The sequence below is a fragment of the Cupressus sempervirens genome, chromosome 9 (genome assembly GCF_028749045.1).
Source record: "Cupressus sempervirens isolate cs-2001-9-10 chromosome 9, ASM2874904v1, whole genome shotgun sequence".
In the NCBI taxonomy this organism is placed as follows: Eukaryota; Viridiplantae; Streptophyta; class Pinopsida; order Cupressales; family Cupressaceae; genus Cupressus; species Cupressus sempervirens.
The window spans coordinates 510,598,088-510,615,312 of NC_143126.1; the positions used below are offsets into that span (position 1 = coordinate 510,598,088).

The following is a 17,225-nucleotide window of genomic DNA, read 5'->3' on the forward strand; positions in this document are numbered from 1 at the left end:
AATAATAAATTTTAAATAATGTTATTAATTAAATTAATAAATACATTATAAAAAAATGCTTCAAAAATTAATTAAAGAGAGAAAGCTAATTATCTAAATTAATATATTTTGTAATTAAATATCTAAAATAGTTGTGCATGAAAAGGTAAAAGGTAACAAAGTAATAAACAATAATTGATCAGTGAGTTACCTCTCATGATTGCACAGTTAGAACCCCAATTTAGGGGACAACTCTTTATCAGAGATTGAGAGCTCATTTTGTAATTACACAGGTTTTGAGGAGCAAAATTTAAAATTGAATCAAAAGAATTGTTAAAAGTTTCAGAGGGTTTAGATTTGTATGCATTCACAGATTGTCTTAGATTTTAGCTATGATTTTGAGGTAGGGTTTGAAAACTCATAGTAGAATTTTATTGAAAGATTTGTCTACTTTTTGTCTTCCTGAGTTTTTGCATATTGCTTATTAATTTATTGTATTGATTGTTGAATAAAGAATTATGTTGTAAATTTTGAAAAAGGAAAACTTATTAATCAAGAAAACTTGACTGAGAAAAATTATAGAAAAACTATAGAAAATTATTGTGACTGTATTCTTATAAACCCCTTATCTAATATAACGAAAAATTTGATTATAAAAAATTGGAAGATAACAATAAATCAAATAGTTAGGGTTTCAATTTTAAATTTGTCATTAGAACTATGTGATTATCATGAATTTTCTCAATCTAGATGAATATTTTTCTTACATCTAAAATAATTTAATTGCAATATTTATTTGGAAAGTAAAAGATTAATGAAGAAGAAAACACATTGTAATTAAACATATACATATATGTGAAAATAAATATACTAAAAATAGAAACTAAGTATAATATGGTTGCATGTATATGAAAACAAACATGTTAAAAATACAAGTATAGTAAAGTTACATGCATGTGCAAATAAATATGTTAAAAATAGAAAGCTAAGTATAGTATGGTTATATGCATGTGAAAACAAATATGTTAAAAATAGAAAGCTAAATATAGTAAAGTTACATGCATGTGAAAACAAATATGGTAAAAATAGAAAACTAAGTATAGTATGCTTGCATGATTTGAGAGATCAAGAAATGCAAAAATACTAATTGTATGTTTATTTTAATTTTATAAAAATATGATTTAATTTTTAGATTTATTTATTTAATAATATTTTATTAATTTCTAAATGAAATAAATATTATCCATTTAATTATAAAGTGAATGTTAGTATTAGTGATTATTTAAGTCTAATTAAAGTTTTAGTTGCATATAAATGATTTTATAATTATTAATGCAAGAAGGAAGTTAATAAATACATATTTAAAATTTTATTATATTTTAAGAGAAGTTGTGGTAGAGTTCACTTTGTAATCATTTGGTTAATAACTATTTGACTTTATGAGAGAAATTATAAATAATTAAATTAAATTTATAATTTTATTTCTAGTTGCATTATAAATTAAAGGAAAAGTAAATATTAATACATAATTTAAATAGAAGTCAAATTAATATTTTAGAAATGAAATTGACATTAGTATATAATCTAATAATATACATTTATGTTATTAATTAAATCATTTATGATTTAAAATTATTTAAAATAATAACATTATAATATTTCGTGATATTTTATATGCACAAAAAGATTGGATATTTAAATACTTATTATTTTGAATAAATATATTAGCATAACAATTTATATTAACATGTATATGCTTACTTTATTTCTAAACACATCCTTATGACCCAAACTAAACAAGAGAAATTGGTGGAATTAAATCATGTGGCTGAATTTTATGTATTTTTTAATATTCTATTTATAGTCTTGTGATGTTTATTTTCTTAATATATTTTCTTTGTGGGTTGTTTTGTTGGCCAAGTTAGGATGTGAACTAGAGGTGTTTTTGAGATTTCTTTCATGATTATTTGACTAGATGTCATGATGAGCTTTATGAATTAAATTGAGATTTATGTTTTATGAGCTTTATACTATTGGGCATTTATGAGAACTTGGGTTTCGAGAACTAATGTTATTTTTTGGGTTGTCCGTTAAGGAACCAAATTCGATCAATATTACTCTTATGGTATGGGACACTATTGTGGTTTGTGATTTTTGAAAAGTTAGTCTAGGTGCATGTCTATGGGACTGGCTTGCAGTGGGGGCTGGGGCCCAAAGTGGCTACCAGAGTAACTCATTGTAAGTTGTGTAATAAGTGATAACGTAGTAATTAAAATATCTTGCCTAACCCTTTTCCTTGAGATACATTAAAAAAATAAGTTAGAGATTTTTCCTCATTCATGCCTTGAGTTTGTAAAGATTAAGGATGAAATGGAGATGATACCTTGAGAGGTATGACTAGTTTTCTCATCATTATGAGAGAGTATTCTGGTTTCACATAAAGTCACTAGGGGGCTGGGGTCTTGAGAGATTGCTAGGGTAACCTTAGAGTTAGCTCATGTGATGACACTCCATACTATGTAGCCCGAGTCTTCTTCATGATTTTTTAAATATTTTCCTCTTGTGATATACTTGTTGGATATTACTTTTGATGCTATATTTATTATGAGTTGTTACTCATTGATTGGATGTCACTTATTGTTAACAATTGAATTTTATTGATGAATGATTAGTTATTCATTGGTGGTGTTTTTATTGTTGGAGTTAGCGATTCGTAGTTTATTTTTATTGATGATAGTTGTTATTTTTTGACCATTGTGCTTGTGATGCTTGACATTGATTTTGAGGTGGTTGCATATTTTTGATTTTGGTATTTGTATGTTGACTTGGTATGAGATGTTAGTAGTGGAATGAGTGTCCTTTCGATTTTGATTATCTCTTCTTCTTGAGTAGTTTGTGTTACTCTTGAGGTAATTTTGGCTATTAGAATTCCTTGCCTAGGATTATTTTATAAATTGATTATATATGTATGGATCATACATTATCTCTCTTGTACGGTGGGAGTGGGAGCCTAATTAGGTGACCACGTAGTCGAGAGGTAGTATATTCTTACCATTTGGCTCCCTCTCATATTGATAGATGTTGGATGCTCCTTGATACAGTGGTACCATTATGATTCTTCCTCTTATCTTGAAGACTTCTATTCATTTGATGTATCTTTGTATCATGTGTTTTGAGATCCTATGAGATATTGTATTGTATATTGATGTACTTGTATCTATTTTCACATGCCCTGTGACATGTGCAATGGGTGTTATTCATTAAATGTGCTTTCATATTATTAGTTGTACTTATGCATTTGCTTATATGACTATGTATGTCTTTATTCATTTTATGATTATGGACATTGTAATTGAGACTTAAACTTATTAATATAACTTTTTAAAATGTGATTCAACATGAAGGAACCCTTGAAGAATTGAAACTATATTTGTAATTGATTACATGTTCTTGGTGTGTATGTATATATTTCTTTCGCATTATTGTTACTTTGATGTTGTTTAAACTTTAAAAAAAAGTTTAGTAAACTTTGTAACATATAGGGTTTATTTCTTTTGGGTTCTCAAGCAGGGCGTTACATATGTGCATTATTGGAGAACTACAAGAAGGAGAATAAGGAGTAACCCCAATATGTTGTCATAGGATTAAAAAGTTTAAGAAGGTTCAATCCCATCTTTTCATTGAAGGAGGCCTAGTAGCGTCACCCTTAGACATGTTCATTCTATTGTAGAATTCGCTAAACATAGTAAGTCTTTAGCACACTGCATTGTCTATTTTTTACTTATGGAGATCTCTATTATGCATTTTGTAGTTCAATTAATTGCCCTTTTTTCAAATGTTGCCACTATTGATTTTCCCTAGCCAATGTTCCAATCCCTAAGGAGAAATCGCCTACTAAGATTACTCTTCTCAATAATATCATCATTTGTTATTGTCAACTTTCCTCCTTTGCCATAGGAGATCGCCATGTCGGCTAAGTTTTTTAGAAGCTCACACCCAATGGCTCCTGCACCAACCACAAACACTTTAGCATCCTCTATATTTCTCTGCATATCTCTTCCAAATACATATATTTGGGCATCATAATGACAATTTAGAGGTGCTACATCCTTGGCACAAAGTGGGTCAACTAGAAGGGATTCCAATGAATCAAAATAGAATAGCTACAAGCCAATTCAGGTAACATGTGAGAAAATAATTATCTATTTAATTTACAAGATCAAAATCTATTACTAACTAGATTTATGCTGATCAAAATTTTATAGTTTAGAATAAACACCTAAAAAAGTGGGTGAAACTTTATAGAACATGCTTTGGAAACCTCCTATCTAACAATTCCACCAAACATAGATGCCATTGGATTCAATAGTGCTCATGAACCACTAGCAAAATGCTTCAAAACATTTTTATCAATAGCATCCACCTTCTCATTAATAGAAGATACTTCATTAGCAGTCTTCAATATCTCAACAAAAATACCTGCATCTTCTTCAAAAGAAACATATGGAAAATGCCCAAATTCATTTACAAATTTATCAAGCACTTGGAAAGCCAAATGTAGTAGTAGAGGACAATAAAATTTGGAAAAATAACTTAAAATAAAGTCCCAAAGATATTTTAGTGCCTCTCCTAGTGGCTTAAAGTTTAACATGTTTGTGGTTCCTCTTCATCCAGAAAAATAGAATATGGACATGCACTTTTTATCTTTCTTAGCTTTCCATTATTTAATTCTGACACACCTTCTACTTCAGTAAAAAAAATTAGGTCGCCATCCTAAAACTCTAACCTCTCATCACCAACACATGAAACCACATCTGGCTTATCATTAGAAATAGAAGCTACAATACCAGTTTGTGGTTCCTCCCCATCAACATCAAATACAATAAATTTAGGTCCAAAGTCATAGAAGATGCTTCCAAACAACCCTTTGTTTTCTAATTTGGTAAATGAAATTGGTGGGTTATGGTTATGACATAACTCATTATACTAAATAGCTTTCCCAAGGCTAATGTCTGCAAAGACAACTACCCTAAAAGATTTAAAAAAAAAGGGCCAATCACTATACTTATCAAGATTTATACTACAAAAGAAATACAATAAGAGAGCAAAGCACTTTTTGCTCTTTAAAAACACTAATTGATTAATGCTCAAGCATTCATTTATTTTATATTCATAAAATGAACACACAAAACATGATTTATATTACAAAACAAATGCAATATGTTTGTGCCTATTTGAAACTTCGCCAAGTTTGAATTTTTAAGCTCACCATGATTCAATAGAATGTTGGGAAAAAACAAGAGAACCAAAGTGTTACTTTAGATATTAAGGGCCAGGACAATATTTTTGTTTGGTTTTCCTAGTAATGCTAAGGAACTAATGTCCCCCGGCCTTCAGTTACTTCAATAACATGCATATGTCCTTAGTCTCTATATATCTTCTTACATTTGAGAGAAGAAAAACTCTATAAATGTGAATACATATATTAATTTAAATGTTAGGTATTTACAATCATTTGAATTCACATCTCTCAAATGGCTATATTAAGATGTGAATTCATATGACTAGTGTATCCACTTTTAGTTGTGGAACTAATTCCCATAGCCTTTGATAATTCTTCATCATATAACTTGCAAAGTTGCTCACAGTGGCTTAGTTTCCATAATATTATTTTATCAACTCTTAGTTTCAACATGTATCTTTTATGATCTATTTAATGTTTATTATCCATGGAATAATGATCTTCTCTTTTTAATGAAAACATTGTTGGTCTCTATATTTTAAATCATTTAATACATCATTTGATCTCCTCAACACTCATTGATCAATGTCTTTAACCTATATTAATCATTTCACTAGTTTGGTTACATTTGTACTATTTTTGCATGTCTTGATAACATTGCTTATTAATCACTTAATCTCTTAATGATTTAACATATCACTTGTTAGAATTTCTTTAGAATAACTGAGGGGGGGAGGGGGGTGAATCAGTTATTCAAGGTCTAAATGTCCTATTTGAACTTTTCACTAAGTGTAGTGAGCCCATTCAACCATTCATTCATCCAAGATTAAATTTTACTAATCAGAAAGTTACTATAAATCAACATGCAAGCATAACACATAAGAAATCAACACATAACACATTGATTTACGTGGAAACCCAATTTGGGAAACACCACCAGTAACATGCTACTCAATTTTCACTCTTCTGAAGTGATGTCCTATGAAAGGCCTACCCTATTAAAGGCTTACAACACACTGTCAAATGTGACCTTGTTAGAAGATTTAATCACCCTATTAGAAGTGGGCTTGGTTAGAGGACTTTAGAACATTCACTTGGAATGCCACCCTATTAAAGGATTTACAAATGGTTATTAAACCAACCTAAGTCCATAGGATTTTCAGATCTAATACAATTGCTAGAGAGTATTTGAAATTCTTTGACCTGACTACAACATACAACTTAACTTGGAGATCTTAGATCACTTCTCAACTCATACACTTGCTTGGTCTTCAATCTCTACAACTCTAATAGCTTGCCCTCCTTTCAAGCTTAGTCTCCTTGCAAAGTCTCCATGCTCAATGTACCAGTGCAATCATCTGTTCATGACCACTTATAGAAGTAGAGCCTTTGTGCTCTTCCTTCTCCTAGATGTCTCCTCCTTGACACCTGTCTAACTACTTCACAAATTTGGCTCTTTAGCAACAATAGTATTAGCAGCTCTTTGCTTCTTGGTCTATGAATCCTTAAATATAAGTCTTGGAGTTCTTCTTCTCACTTGATTCTTCTATTCTTTGATTTTAATTTGCATGGATCAGGTAGGATTGATTTCATCTACCCCATATTTTGTTTCCTCTAGAAACTTCTTGAATAATCCTTTAGAATTCACCCAAAAGCAGTTTACATAGGATTCTATGCCACCAGCTCATAATCCTTATCTTCCAACTCATTCATAAAATTCAATGTAACCACTATGTTGGCTTAGATTTGGAGAACCTTCATCACTTGAAATAATGTAGTAGCTCGACACTATTGAAATATTGGGGCTCGACACATATTGTGTTACTCGACATCAACTGTGTTTTTCCTGATGCTCGGCACCTGAAGATCACTTGGCACCAACTAAGAATTTTCTAATGCTCAACACCTGATCTTCACTTGACATGTGAAAATCACTTGGCGCACACTAGAATTTTTTTTTACTCGGCTCCTATTGAGAATTTGCTTGGCTTCAACTAATTTGCTCAGCACCCACTAATGATCTTAGTTTAAGCTTTGCAGTCAACCTTGTTACAACTTCTTCCTCCAATGTTTCTAAGTGTGGCCAACCTCTGTATCTTTGAGTATGTGATCAATACATCATTTAACCATTGTCTTAACTGATCCTTGCACTTCATTACAACATGATAACTCAACCTTTCCCTTAGGTGCTCTTGTTATATCTTGTTGATCAAATCCTCTTCATCAATCAACTAAGTGATAGTACTTGGATCTTATAAGCAAATATCATCCCTAAAAATAGCAAGTTTGACATTAATGACAAAATAATGATTGAAAACATTCTTTTAACAACAATCTTCCTCCTTTGCAACAATCTCCCTCTTTGATCTTCAACGATCAACTTTTTAATCAGATTTCCAACGATCTTCCTCTTTGGCATTGATGGCAAACCAAACTGATCAACCATCAAACTAGACTATTCAACCACAAGCTTACTAGGTTAGAACAGTAAGTCAAATGCCAAAAAGTAAATTGTAACTTCACATTTTCTTCTACTATTCTGATTTCTTTATTTTTGCTTCTCTCTCTTTGCCACTACTTCCTTGTTCTTTGTCTATCTCCCTCTGTATTTCTCATCTTCTACTGTTCTGATCAAAATCTCCCTCTATCTTCATTTGATCAATATCTCACAAATTCTCTTGTTGATCAGTTTTATGCTATTTCTCCCTCTTTGACAACAATGCCAAAGACATATTAACATTTTAGTATGCAAGTGTAGCTTTTGCAGGTTCATTCAATTTCTCCCTTTGTCACATTGCTTGTGACTGATTTGGATCTTCAACACATCTACTACTTTAGGCATGAATCCTAAAGTAAGCATCCTCTGCATCAATGTGTAAAATCTTCAATAATCAACTCATTTGATGCAGGGAATTCTTGCTTTGGCTTTAGGTAGCCTTTGCTAGGGGTATCACCCCTAACTTACTTCTAAGATACTCAAAAGTATCTTTAGGTAGTGCTTTTGTGAAGATATCAACAATCTATTCCTTTGAGCTAACATATTCCATCTTCACTTGTTTGTCTTCCACCAACTCTCTTACATAGTGATACTTGATTGCAATATGCTTGGTTTTAGCATGCATTACTAGATTTTTTGATATGTTAATTGCACTTGTATTATTACAATAAAGTATCATAGGCTCAGTTACCTCTTCCTTCATACCTTGCAACAAATGTTTGATCCATATAATATTGGTGTAATTTATAGCAGCTGCCACATATTCAGCTTCAGTAGTGGATTGTGAGGTGCAACTTTGCTTTTTACTGGTCCATGTAATTAACCTCTTTTCCAAGAAAAGTGCTCCTCCACTGGTGCTTTTTCTATCATCAATGTTACCTCCCCAACATCAGTATAGGCTCTCAGTTCAAAATTTTCACTCCTCTTGTAGCACAAACCAAAGTCATCAGTCCCTTTCAGGTACCTCAATATTCTTTTACTGTCATTAAGTGATTTTCTCTTAGATTTGCAAAAAATCTTGCCACTATTCTAATAGCTAATGCAATGTCTAGTCTACTATGTACAACATATTGTAGCTTTTCAATCATTGATCTATACAATGTTTGATTCACTTCTTCAGACTCATCATTCTTGGATAGCTTATGCCCAATTGCCATGGGAGTGCTGACTAGTTTTGAGTCTTCTAACCCAAATGTTTTGAGTACTTCCTTGATATATTTAGATTGGGTCACAAATATTCCATGCTTCAATTGATGTACTTGTAATCCAACAAAGAATTTGATTTCTCCAAACATTGACATCTCAAATTCATGTTTTGTTTGATCAGAAAAATCTTTGCAAAGAACATCTTTTCCTCCAAATATTATATCATCAACAAAGATTTCTGATATCAAAATGTCTTTATCTTCTTCAGCTTTGATGTACAAGTTGTTGTTGTCATCTGTTCTCTCAAATCCTATCTTCATAAGATATTTGTGCAATCTCTCATACCATGCTCTAGGTGCTTGCTTCAATCCATAAAGTGCCTTGTGTAGTTTGCAGACCATGTCCTTGTTCTTCTCATCTATAAATCCCTTTGGTTGTTCTATGTAGACTTCCTCTTCAAGTATACTATTTAGAAAAGCAAACTTCACATCCATTTGGTACACTTTAAAACCTTTATATGCAACATATGCAAGTAATGTTCTTACTCCTTCCATTCTTGCAACATGGGCAAATATTTTCCCATAATCCAGTCCTTCTTCTTGTGCATAGCCTTTCCAAACTAGTCTGGCATTGTTTCTTGTTATCTCACCATTCTCATCAAGTTTGTTTCTAAACACCCATTTGGTACTAATCACATTCTTATCAGCTGGTCTAAGAACTAGTGACCATGTTTTATTCTTCTCAATTTGATCTATCTCCTCTTCCATGGCTTTATACCAGTTATCATCTTGTAGTGCATCTTTCACTATTTTAGGTTCAACATTTCTCAACGGACATGATTCATTCCTCAGTCTATTCCTTGTCATTGGTCTAGCATCCTTGTCACCAATGATTTGATCTGCAAGGTGATGTCTTCTCACATACTTGGCTAATCTGGGTTCTGTCCTTCTTTCTATGTTTGATCCTTCAACTTCAGAGTCATTTTTTTCTTCTTTATTTGACATTTCATCATTCCTTTCTTGTATACTATTTTCAGAATCAGAATGTGCATTTTTTACATTCAGCAACTCGGCTTCTGAATGCAGCTCGACATTCACAGGCTGAGACTCAGCAGATACTAAAGTTTGTTGCTGATTCCCAACTTGGTTTGCAGCATTGTCTTCTATAGTAATTCCTTCATAGAAATATACAAAGGATCTATAATCCTCTGTTTTCTTGGACTCATCAACTTGAACTTCTACATGCTCATCAAAATTTACATTTGCACTCTCCACAATTTTGTTAGTGTTAGTATTCAAACACCTGTATGCTTTGCTTCTAGTGGACTATCCAAGGAATATGCCATCATCACTTTTTGCATCAAACTTTTCATTTCTAGTATCTTTAAGAATATAGCATTTACAAATACTTTAAAATGTTTAACATTAGGTGAATGACCATACCACAATTCAAAAGGTGTTGCATTTGTACCTTTTTTGACTTGAACTCTATTCAGTGTGTAGACTACAATACTTATAGCTTCTCTCCAATACTTTAGTGCAACATTTTTCTCCATCATCATGGTTCTAGCATAGTCAATCACTGATCTATTCCTCCTTTCAGCAATACCATTATGTGTTGGAGTTTTTGGTGTTGATGTTTTCCTTTTGATACCTTTGTCATTATAGAATATTTCAAACTCTTTTGATGTGAACTCACCTCCTCTGTCTAATCTTAGGCATTTTAGGTTCTTTCCTATTTCCTTCTCAACTCTGGCCAAATACCACTTAAACATTTAAAATGCATCAGATTTTTGCTTTAAAAATATAGCAGTCATCATCTTGGAATAGTCATCTACAAATAACATTATGTATCTATCTCCTAGGTAGCTTTGTACTTCTATTGGACCACATAATTCTGTATGGACTAACTCTAGTACTTCTTTGGAAGTGTATGTTTTGCCTTTGAAACTAGACTTAGTAATCTTCCCTAGTTGACATTGTTTGCACATTATGTTTTCAGGTTTCTTCAACTTGGGTAGCCCTCTGACTTTCTTTTTCTTGCTGATGCTAATCAGATTATCAAAATTAACATGACACAACATTTTATGCCACAACCATACATCATCAAATCTAACAACAAGACATGTTGCATCTTCCACATCTAGGTAAAATAGATTACTCCAAGTTTTTTCACCTTTTCCTATCAAATTTCCATCAGTGTCATAGATCTTAGCAGTTTTGTTTCCAAATTAAACTTTGCAACCTACATTGCCTAACTGTGATACACTCAACAAGTTGTGGTTCAATCCTTCAACATATTATGCATTATCACATGAAATTTTCTCTGTGAGCTTAATGGAACCTTTTCCTTTGATTTGACATAGAGCATCATTACCAAATCTAACACTATTTCCATCATATTAAGTAAAGGTAATGAACTTACTTTTATCTCCTGTCATATGATGTGAGCATCCATTGTCTATGATCCACTTGTCATTCTTATTTACACAAGTAACCAATGCTGTTGCTTCATCCTCATCATTATCTGATTCATCCTTCATGGCTACATAGACTACTTCATCATCATTCTCATCAGAATCTTCTTCAACAATGTAACATCTCTCTCCTTTCTCCTTGTAGTCTTTGCTATCATCTTCCCTCTTGTTCCTGTACTTGTTTCCTTCTTTGTAGTTCTTCTTCTGTGTACATCTTGCAGCAATATGACCTACTTCATTTCAATTGAAACATATGATAAGGAGCTTACCTTTGAATTTACCTTTGCCTCTATGGAATCTCCTAGCCAGTAGTGCTTCTAACTATTCCACATCTTCCTCATTTACACTACTATCACTAGATGCATATTTTCCTTTTCTTCTCTTCTTGCTTGATGTCTCCTCCTTAGTGTCTTTTATTGTCATCTTGGCCTTGAAAGAATATTCAAGGTTCTTAGGTTTGTAGTTATCAAAATTTGACAATTCAAATGCAGTAAGTCTTCCCACTATTCCTTCAAAGGTTAGTGTGTTTCCTTGTACACACCTTAGCTCTTGGATGGTTGAAACTCTAATAGCATAGATAGGGAGCAGAGTTCTTAAGTATTTGCTGATGACAATTTCTTATTCTTATTGCACTTACCACTTCTTTCATTCTTGCAGCGTACTGAGCAACATTTTTACCTTCCTCCATTTTCATGTCATCTAACTTTCCTCTTAGGCTTTCTCTCTTTGCTCTCTTGACATTCTAATCTCCTCCATAGATGTTCGATAAGGCTTTCCACATCTTGAATGTAGTGTCACAATCTTTGATGTCATCATATTTTGCATAATTAAGTGCAGAGGCAATCTCTAACATTTCTTGATTATGCTCTTTCTTTTTGTTCAAATCATCTGCAGTAAGGGGTCCTACTGGATTTACATGTTCTATTCCAATTGAGGTTTGTGCATAGTCACCTATTGATCCAAGACACAATTTCATCAAACTTTTCCATGCAACAAAGTTGTCTTTGTTGAGCTTGAGAACTTCTCTCTTGGACATCTTGATCTTCCTACTTCTAGTACCTTGAAACTAAATCAGTAGATGACTCTGATACCAATTTTTAAGATTTCTTTAGAATAATTGAGGGAGGGGGGGTGAATCAATTATTCAAGGTCCAAATGTCCTATTCAAACTTTTCATCAACCATTCATTCATCCAAGCTTTAACTTTATTAATCAACAAGTTACTGTAAATCAACATGCAAGCATAACACATAATAAATCAACACATAACACAATGATTTATGTGGAAACCCAATTTGGGAAAAACCACCAGTAACATGCTACTTAATTTTCACTCTTTCGAAGTGATGCTCTGTGAAAGGCCTAATTTGTTAAAGGCTTACAACACACTGTCAAATGTGATCGTGTTAGAGGATTTAACCACCTTGTTAGAAGTGGGCTTGGTTAGAGGACTTTAGAACATTCACTTGGAATGCCACCCTATTAAAGGATTTACAAATGGCTATTAAACCAACCTAAGTCCATAGAATTTTTAGATCTAATACAATTTCTAGAGAGTATTAGAAAATATTTGACCTGACTACAACATACAACTTAACTTGTAGATCTCAGATCACTTCTCAACTCATACCCTTGCCTGGCCTTCAATCTCTGCAACTCTAATAGCTTGCCCTCCTTTCAAGCTTAGTCCCCTTGAGTCTCCATGCTCAATGTACCAGTGCAATCATCTCTTCATGACCACTTAGAGAAGTAGAGCCTCTGTGCTCTTCCTTCTCCTAGATGTCTCCTCCTTGACACCCTTCTAACTACTTCACATATTTGGTTCTTCAGTAGCAATAGTATCAGTAGCTCTTTGCTTCTTGGTCTATGACTCCTTAAATAGACGTCTTGGAGTTTTTTTTCCCGCTCGATTCTTTCATTCTTTGATTTCAATTTGCATGGATTAAGTAGGATTCATTGCATCTAATCCATATTTTGTTTCCTATAGAAACTTGTTGAATAATCCTTTAGAATTCACCCAAAAATGGTTTACATAAGATTTCGTGCCACCAGCTTATCATCGTTATCTTCCAACTTGTTCACAAAATTCAATGTAACCACTATGTTGGCTCAGATTTGGCGAATCTTCATCACTTGAAATAATGTAGCAGCTCAATACTATTGAAATACTAGTGCTCGACACATACTGTGTTACTCAGCATCAACTGTGTTTTTCTTGATGCTTGGCACCTGAATATCACTCGGCACCAACTAAGAATTTTTTGATGCTCAACACTTGATCTTCACTTGGCACACACTAGAATTTTCTTTTACTCGGCTCCTACTGAGAATTTTCTCAGCACCCACTAACGATCTTAGTTTAAGCTTTGTAGTCAACCTTGTTACAACTTCTTCCTCCAATGTTTCTAAGTGTGACCAACCTCTGTATCTTTGAGTATATTATCAATACATCATTTAACCATTGTCTTAACTAATCCTTGCACTTCATTACAATATTATTACTCAACCTTTCCCTTAGGTGCTCTTGTTACATCTTGTTGATCAAATCCTCTTCATCAATCAACTAAGTGATAGTACTTGGATCTTATAAGCAAATATCATCCCTACAAATAGAAGGTTTGACATCAATGACAAAACAATGATTGAAAACATTCTATTTACAACAATCTTCCTCCTTTGCAACAATCTCCCTCTTTGATCTTCAAAAATGAGCTTTTCAATCAGATTTCCAACATCACTATCATGAATCAATGGTTTTGGTATATTTTATTATCCTTTATTTAGAATATATCCAAGAGTAAGCCTCTTATCTCAATGACAAGGAGTCACCAAGCCCACAAACTTTAAGGACCAAACTCTAATCCACTCAAGCATTCAAACTCCTAACCCTAATTAGACGTCATGTTTGTTGATCACATCTCATAGTCCTACTTCTGATCACAACCACAAATTTTGATCACACACTCACCTTGAGACATTATGTCCTCACCCCATGTCCACACCTTGGACTGATCACACACTATTCTAAACCCTTGATCAAACACTGATCTCCCTTAATCTAACTATAGCCTTAAGGATTACTGATTACACCCCTTGGCTATGTGCTACCCCAAAGTACTATATTGGGTATATGATAGCTCATTAGGATCCTACACCCCTATTGATCCTATCGAGTCTCTATCTTTCACTCATAGAGATTTTGTCATTAGCAAATCCTCAGGCCTACAAACTCTCTTTGTCAACACTTTGGAAATCCCATATTAATGTAGAGCCTCAAAGTCCCAAAAGTATCATGCACCAATAAATTTCTCCTTGCTCACTTAACCCATACATGGACCCTTGGATGTGCACTTTACATGCTTGTGATTATATCAACACCTCTACAATGCTAAGGTAATATATTTCTCAACATCTATACAAGATTTTGAAAACTGATTGCATCACATGCTAATAAGATGCAAGACTTGAAACATTAAATATTATACCCATTTAAAACCAAAGGTTGTCATGCTATCACCTAGATTAGTTTGACTGATAAAAAAATACTCTTCATAATCTAGTTCAACAAGACATTCATAAGAAGTTCAATCCATAAAGTGAATCTGTGTCCCTATGAATCTAGTGATGGATTGAATTTCATTAACTTCATAATTGAAGAGCTTATGGACCCCATGTGATAATGGGAAATGGAAACTCAACACTATATCAAGCATCTCAAATCTTATGCAGAACTAACTTAATATGTTACATGGACCAAATCTCCTATTAGCATAACTCAGAAAAGAAAGAGACACATAATAAAGAATAGAAAAAGAGTGAAGAACCCACTATAATATCCATGTAACATCTCAAGCCACTCTCACCATGCCTTCTCACTATAAATATCATGCCATCTTCTAGAACCTCCTTATACAATATAGTGTATGCAACACCCCGCCAAGGGGTCCAAAAGAAATAACCTAAAGTTTTACTAAGTTTGTCAAACATTTTTTTTTTTTTTTGAACAAGAAGAATAACATACACATCAAACACATAGTAGCGGAAGAAATAACATACAATCAACTAAATGCATACGTAACAGGTTACATTCCTTAAGGATCCCATGATGTTGAATTACATTTAAATTTAATTAATACTAGGTCCATCAAATACCATATCCATATGAAAGAATAATTGTAAAGTCCAATGTCCATTTAAATAATATACATTTGTTCTAAATTCCTCTTGGCAAATGAAATTCATAATGCTCAATCATCCACTATACATGTCACAGGGTATGAAAGGCTAAAAGCATATACATATGTAGAAATAAAAACACATCATACTCCTTGGATCCATGATACAAAATACAATAAAAATAAATGAAACCATCCACCATACATGATACATCCATCTATCATAAAAGATATAACAACCATCATGAAATATAACCATCCATAATAATACGCAGATAGAATGAAAGTAAATGCAGACAAGGAAGCTCTAGCCATAGTGACTTGGATGAACCTCAATGGTAAGAGTAAAAAGCACTACCACCTGACTGCATAGAACCTAAATGGCCCACTCCCACCGCGCTAAGGAGATAGTCTCAAGTCCCAAATAGGATATCAAACCACATATCAAAAGTACTCTCTAAGTCCAGGAAATCCTAAAAGAAATCTAACTCAAAGGTTCTAAGATAGGTCGACGTCTAATTCCCAAAGGCACACAAGACACATAGGAAACCTACTATGTAAGTGGGTAAGTGTCATCACACGAATATGCTAGAGTTACCCTGGCAGTCTCTTAGGACCCTCGGGTCCCAAGTGATCCCTATGTAGCCACTAGTATTCTCTTGCACTGACAAGGCATACTACGGAATGCAAGGTTGCAACCAAGCATTATCTCTACTCCCATCTTAGTTTGTACTAGCACTCGAGGCATGGGTGAGACCATACAACTACTCTTATTAGGTTCATTTTATCCCCATTTAGTGTAATGTTTTCACTTATTAAACAACTTACAATGAGTTACCCTAGGAACCACTTAGGGCCTCGACCCCCATTGCAAGCCACTTCCCAACACTACATATGGATTACCTACCCTAGGCTCATAAAAGCACAAATAAATAATCATTTAAAAATCACCTTAGTCCTATACAAGTGATTGGAAAGCATCAAAAGATAATCATAATAATCACATCAATTCTCTACGAGCAACTGGAAAGCATCCAAGATAAATCACAATACCCATTAGTTCTCAATGAGCAACCAAAAAGTATCCCAATAATACTGATCAATGACTCAAAATGGTTAAGTCCAACATGTCACAACATGACATCACCAAGAACAAGAAAACAAACACTTTAGTCCTATCAAAGTGACTGGAAAGCAATTCAAATATAACTAACCGAGGACTCATAAATGGTTAAGTCAAGTAAGTCATACATTCACCTCAGTGTCACACAAGATCACTAGAAAGCAATAACAAATAATAAATACAAACATATCATAGAGCATACCATCACATTACCATAGTTGGGTTAAAAAGATCGAGATCAAAACATAGCATCACATTCACATAACTCCCAAGCCTCTGGTAAACATCTTAAACTAGTCAACACTCTAGTCAACCGCAAACCCCAAACATAAACAACACATAGAAAACATAATAGGTTCCATAATTTAGTTTGATTAGAAAACATGTAGTTGAGTTATATAGTACAATTTAAGTTCCTAGTTTAATGTATGTTTCAAGTATGTAAGATCCTTAGTTTACCCTACAAGTTATCCTATTCATTTATTGAATTACCCCCCCACCCTATTATATTTTAAATCAATTTTATAAAAATAATTAGGGGATAGTTATATATATATTTTTAAATTATTAAAATAATTGCATTGATT

General features: G+C 33.0%; 1 pseudogene; it reads right to left on the reverse strand.

Moving 5' to 3' along the window:
* Window positions 1–3,836: 3,836 nt before the first annotated feature.
* LOC149539592 (ubiquitin-activating enzyme E1 2-like) overlaps window positions 3,837–17,225 on the reverse strand; it is a 37,165-nt pseudogene continuing 23,776 nt past the window's right edge.